The 6,000-nt window shown below is 34.7% G+C and overlaps 5 non-coding genes across 5 annotated transcripts; all 5 read right to left on the bottom strand.

Moving 5' to 3' along the window:
- Nucleotides 1-234: 234 nt before the first annotated feature.
- LOC124231232 (small nucleolar RNA SNORD113/SNORD114 family) lies at nucleotides 235-309 on the bottom strand. The gene has a single exon (XR_006886455.1). It is a non-coding gene; the product is annotated as a small nucleolar RNA SNORD113/SNORD114 family (small nucleolar RNA).
- An 860-nt stretch (nucleotides 310-1,169) lies between these two features.
- Nucleotides 1,170-1,244, bottom strand: LOC124231199 (small nucleolar RNA SNORD113/SNORD114 family). The gene has a single exon (XR_006886424.1). It is a non-coding gene; the product is annotated as a small nucleolar RNA SNORD113/SNORD114 family (small nucleolar RNA).
- Nucleotides 1,245-2,436: 1,192 nt separating this feature from the next.
- LOC124231202 (small nucleolar RNA SNORD113/SNORD114 family) lies at nucleotides 2,437-2,511 on the bottom strand. Its single transcript, XR_006886427.1, has one exon. It is a non-coding gene; the product is annotated as a small nucleolar RNA SNORD113/SNORD114 family (small nucleolar RNA).
- A 913-nt stretch (nucleotides 2,512-3,424) lies between these two features.
- On the bottom strand, nucleotides 3,425-3,496 carry LOC124231209 (small nucleolar RNA SNORD113/SNORD114 family). Its single transcript, XR_006886433.1, has one exon. It is a non-coding gene; the product is annotated as a small nucleolar RNA SNORD113/SNORD114 family (small nucleolar RNA).
- Nucleotides 3,497-4,612: 1,116 nt separating this feature from the next.
- Nucleotides 4,613-4,687, bottom strand: LOC124231223 (small nucleolar RNA SNORD113/SNORD114 family). Its single transcript, XR_006886447.1, has one exon. It is a non-coding gene; the product is annotated as a small nucleolar RNA SNORD113/SNORD114 family (small nucleolar RNA).
- Between the last annotated feature and the right edge of the window lie 1,313 nt (nucleotides 4,688-6,000).

The following is a 6,000-nucleotide window of genomic DNA, read 5'->3' as shown; positions in this document are numbered from 1 at the left end:
ATGCCTCAAAAATAGATTAGGACTGACATTTGTTTCATTACCTATGCAGAGCTGGTCCAGGCATGGCCATGTTTTCATTCACATATTCCTATGTGTTAAACCCTACATGCATCAATTCACTTATAATAATATACATTATCCACGAACCACAAAAGTACAAGAATAGGGTAACTGGATACTCCTACCAACTGCCTACAGGATCTTTTCCAACACAATATACTAGATTTCTTTGTGTTGGACCTCAGAAGCCCAGACACATATTATCCATGAGCCTTGACTCATATACCACTAGTCGTTATCAATGGTCCAAGCTCGTGAATCTTTTTCTTCATTTATACTTTGTCTATTGATTTATTCATTAATTTACTACTTACTAGTAAAGAAATCCACATGAATCAAGGAAACCCCGAGAATAAGAGCCTCACTGTCCCTAATGTCTATCTATGAAATCATTTCCCACGGACACTCGATCTGTTTCTTGAATTGACCTCAGTGTTTCACAGGCGGATGCCTCAACACAACGTCTCCTGTCATCCCGTGTTCATTATTAGGCCATGTTCAGCCTTCTTTGATGATACTTCCTACTTCTTTATAATACACTGACCACTCTTAAACTGCCCAAACCGCGACAAGAACTTCAACTATTACTCACACTGGTCTTCATGCTCCTAAGACAACCACCAAGTTGGAGGCCACGGCGAACGCTAAGATCAGTGCAGCAGCGCCCACTCGGAGGAGTACAAGAAAGAGCAGAAAAATACAGTTTGAGACCTTCTATCCATTGGCCCTTGCATTCCACCTTTCATTTACTCAATCATTTAATATTTATTAATTTGTGGTAATATTTGCTAACTTTTCTCTTAATAAAACAAATGCTGAATTTACAATTGACCCAGAATAATGCACTGATTATTACTTATCATTGACTACGTGATCCTTAGCCAAAGGGGGTAACAGCCTTGGTCCATTCCAAATTATATTAATAGTATTTCTTTCCTTACCACATATTTTAATAATTTGGAATCATTTAAATATTTTTGTTGGTTCTTTTACATTAATATAATCATAACCCATGTGCCATAAAATTAGAAGCATAAGATTCTTAAATATTTCTAACATCTATCTATAGGATTTTTTCCAACAGAGGAACAGACTAGATTTCTACCGTATTGGACCTCAGAGTTCCAGACATGTGGTAGTCATCGTCCGTGACTCATACGCCACCAGTGGTCATCAGTGATCCAGCCTTGGCCCTCACTTTCTTAATTCACACCTAGATGAATTTTATTAATTCATTAAGTTACTAACAATAATAAAATAAATACCTAAAGCCACAAAACATGTGAGTAAGATCCTTAAATATCTCTAACAGCTGACTATAGAATTATTAGTCCTGGCAATATGTCTCTTTCATTACTTGATCTCAATATTGCATATAGGGACTAATCAAAACAATGCTTCATATCAACCCCATATTTATGACCGGGCCATGATTGACCTTCAATAATTATATCTCACACTTTTCAAATAATACAGTGAATATCTTTTCTAAAAAATAACACCGAAACCAAGACAAGAACTTTGACTATTACTTACATTGGTCTCCATGCTCATAACGCATACATGTAAACAAAAAGATCGTGATTATGGAAGACGCTTGAATCAGCTCAAATGTGCCCATTCTAAGGAGTATAGAGCAGAGGGGATGATAAAGAAGTTTGAGACAGTATCTGCATTGGTCTTTGCATTCCGCCTTTCATTTCGTCAGTCATTAGTTCTCTGGGATTACATTTATTCTATCTTCTCAAGCAAACAAACAATATAGGTCTTACCACTGACACAGAACATGAACATTGACTATTACTTAACGATGTCTATATTTTCCTTAACCAAAGAGGAGAAACACTCTTATACCATTTATTTCCTAGTGAATATCAGAGTTTTTAATATCTATCAATAGTATTTCCTGCCAAAGCACATATTTTTTATAACTGGACAATGCATAATGTTTTTCATCTTTATCTTTATACTTTTTTTTTTTTTTATTTTTCTGAGGAAGATTTGCCCTGAGCTAATATCCATTGCCAATCTTCCTTTTTTGCTTGAGGAAGATTAGCCCAAGCTAACATCTTTGCTAATCTTCCTCAACTTTTTTTTTTTTATATGTGGGACACCATCACAGCATGGCAGGTGAGCAGAGCAGGGATCCGAACCCATGAACCTGGGCCACCAAAGAGGAATGTGTGGAACTTTTTAACCACTCAGCCACGGGGCCAGGCCCTCTTTATACATTTTTAATGTTATTTCATTGAGCCAATTATAATAATAGTTTGAAAATGCATGAACACAAAGACCAAAAATAAAATCCTTGTGTATTTCCAACACCTATCTATAGGACCACTTCAAACAGAGAGAATGGACTATATTTCTTTTGTGTTGGACCTCAGAGTTCCAGACACGTGGTATTCATCGTATAGGACTCATACACCATCAGTCGTCATCATTGATCCAAGATTAGTCCACTTTCTCTTCATTCATTTTGACAATATTTATTGACTAATTCATTAATTCACTGAAAACTTTTAAACACTATGACTCACAGAAAGAGACTTGATATCCCTAAGGGGGATATAGAATCATTCTCACCTCAATGTATCTCTTCATTTAATTATCTTCAGTTTTTCACATATTCATCTATCAATATAATGCTTCACATCCATCCCATATTTATCAGGAGGCTACAGCTGGCCCCATTTGACTATACTCCAAACGTTTTGTTAACAGTGAATACTGTTAAACAAGGGACCCAACCAAGATGGGAACTTTGATGATTACTCACACGGGTCTCCAGGCTCCTAACAAATAGATGTGACCACGAGCTCAAGACCATAGAAGATGCTTCAGTCAGCTCCAGTGTATCCATTCTGAGGAGCGCAGCGCAGGACAGATGACAAAAACTTACACCTTCTCTCCAGGGACCCTTGCCTTTCATCTTTAATTTAGACAGTTATTTATGCAATCATTAATTTCAAATATATTTATTTCATTTTCTCTTTAAGAAAACAATTTCGAATTTGCCTCTGGCCCAGAACACAAACACTGGCTATAATTTACACCGTCTATATTATCCTTACCTAAGAGATAACAGTCATATACCATTTATTTCTCATTGGACTTCAGTGTTTTCAATATATACTAACAGCATTCCTTGCCTAATCACATTTTTATAATTGGATGATGCTTTACTCCATTTATATTTATTTATATATTTCGTATTTATAGATTCTTTCATTTATCCAATTATAATAAGGGAATGAAAATGCATGAACACAAAGATCAAAAAGAAGATCCTTGTATATTTCTGTATCGCTGACATCTGTCTGTTGGATCCCTTCAAACCAAGAGAATAGTCTTTTCTTTTCCGTTGGACCTTAGAGTTCCAGACACCTGTTCATCATATATGACTCATACGCCACCAGTAGTCATCATTGATCCAACATTATCCCTCCTTTTCTTCATTTATTTCCATTTGTTTATTGATCATTCATTCACTAATAATAATTTTTAAGCACTATGATTCACAAAAGCCCAAGAGTCTTTATATCTTTAATTTGTCTATAGAATTCTCAGATCAATCTCTCATTAATTAGCCTCGATTTTACATATATGCAATCATCAATATAATGTATCATATCAATCTCACATTCATCACTAGTTGACAGTTGGCCATCTTCATTTCTCACACTTTTTAATAATACTTTGAATACTTTTAAAGAAAACTACCTAAACCAAGAGAAGAACTTTGACTATAACTCACATTAGTCTCCATGCTCCTAACTCACAGACACAACCAGAGAGTTCCTGACTTGGAAGATGCTTACATCAGCTCCAGTGTGTCCATTCTGAGAGTACAAAGCAGAACAGATGATAAAAATATATATATATATATATATCAGACCTTATTTACATTGATCCTTTATTTCTGTATTTCAGTTACTTATTTAGATATTTATTAATTTTTCATAAATATATATTTTTTCTCTTAAAAGGAAGCATCTCAAACTTGGAACTGATCCAAACACTAAAACTGACTTTCACTACTCAGTGTCCCTATGATCCTAACCCAAAGAGGTCATAGTCTTGATGCATTTATTTCTTAATGAACATCAGTGTTTTCAATTTTTATTAGTAACACTTTTTGCCTCACCACGTATGTTCACAGTTGGAAAATGCTTAACTCTCTTCTTTACCTATTTATTTATACTTGTTTCATGCTTCTATCATTGATTCATTAGTAACTATATCTATGAATCTATGAATCAAAAATAAGAACATGATATTTGCATATTCCTGACATCTGTCTATAGGGTCATTTCAAGTACAGTCACGCATTGCTTAGCAATGGGGATATGTTCTGAGAAATGTGTCATTAGGCAATTTCTCGTTGTGTAAACATAGAGTGTACTTACACAAACCTGGATGGTATAGCCTACTACACACCTAGGCTCTGTGGTACTAATCTTATGGGACCACCATCGTATATGTGGTGCGTTGTAGACCAAGAGGTCCTTATACGGCTCATGACTGTAGAGGGAACAGACGAGGTCTGGTGTTGAAGCTCAGAGTTCCACACACATATTATTCATCATCCATGACTCACATGCCACCAGCCATCATTATTGGTCCATGTTAGACTCTCATTCTCTTCATTTGTTTCTATATTGGTATCGATTAAATCATTAATTTATGAATATTAATAAAAAACACATTATTCAAGAAAACACAAGAACAAGATCCCTGAATATCCTCAATGTCTGTCTATAGAATCCTTTCCCATATACACTACATTTTTTTTCCATTAAGTGACTTCAATGTTGCACATTATTAATTAATCAACAGAATGTCTCCTGACATATCTATTATTGGGCCATGGATAACTTTTTGATTATATTTAATACTTTTTAATAAGCTGGAAATACTCAAACAAATGACTGAAACCAAGATAAGATCTTTGACCACTACTCACCTTATCCTCGCTCCTGACAGAGGCGACAATCTTGATGAGGGCAGAAGCTAAAGTCAGCTACCCGCCTCCATTATGAGGAGTGCCAAGCAGGCATAATGATCAAAAGATTGAGACGTTAACTCCGTTGATCCACATCCTTCACGTTCATAGTCATTTCAGTGTTTATTAATTTATGGTAATATTTATTTTCTGTCACTTCTTAATTTATGGTAATAAATGTTTATCTCAATGTAATAAACATCAAACTTGTAACTGACTCAGGGCGATAACTGACTACTCCCTATCACTGTCCATATCATCCTTAGTCCAATACTTAATACACTCGGTCCATTTATTATCCATTCCAGTGTATATTAATATTCATTTTCCTGACTACACATTTTACTAATGAACAACGCTTCACCCTCTTCATCTTTATTCATTTATACATTTCCTAATTTATTCTGCCATTCGTTATTTTATAATCATGTTTAAAATTCATAAACACAAAGACCAAGAAAAAGATCACTATGTAAGACTGAAATCTGTCTACAGTATCACTTAAAATAAAGTGAATGGACTTGAGACCATATCCTCTACGATTCTCACTTTCTGCATTTCATTTACTCAAGCCTTTAGGTATTTAATCATTTTTCATTATGTATATATTTTTTTCTCTTAACAAAAGGACAGCCTGAAACTTGCAACTGATCCAGTACAATAAAATTGACTTTTACTTATCAGAGTCTACATGATCCTAAACCAAAGAGGTACAATTCTTGATCCATTTATACCTTCACGGGCATCGGTGTTTCAAACTTTCATTAATGATATTTTTTGCCTCCTCTCATATGTTCATAGTTGGTCAACGCCTAATCCTCCTCTTTACCTGTTTATTGTTATTTGTTTAATTATTCTATCACCGATCCATTAGTATTAATAAATCTATATTTATGAATCCAAAGTAAAAATATGAGCTTTGTACATTTCCGATT

The sequence above is a fragment of the Equus quagga genome, chromosome 20 (assembly GCF_021613505.1).
Source record: "Equus quagga isolate Etosha38 chromosome 20, UCLA_HA_Equagga_1.0, whole genome shotgun sequence".
In the NCBI taxonomy this organism is placed as follows: Eukaryota; Metazoa; Chordata; class Mammalia; order Perissodactyla; family Equidae; genus Equus; species Equus quagga.
The sequence above is the reverse complement of the archived record's forward strand: the minus strand, read 5'-3'. Positions and strand labels throughout refer to the sequence as shown.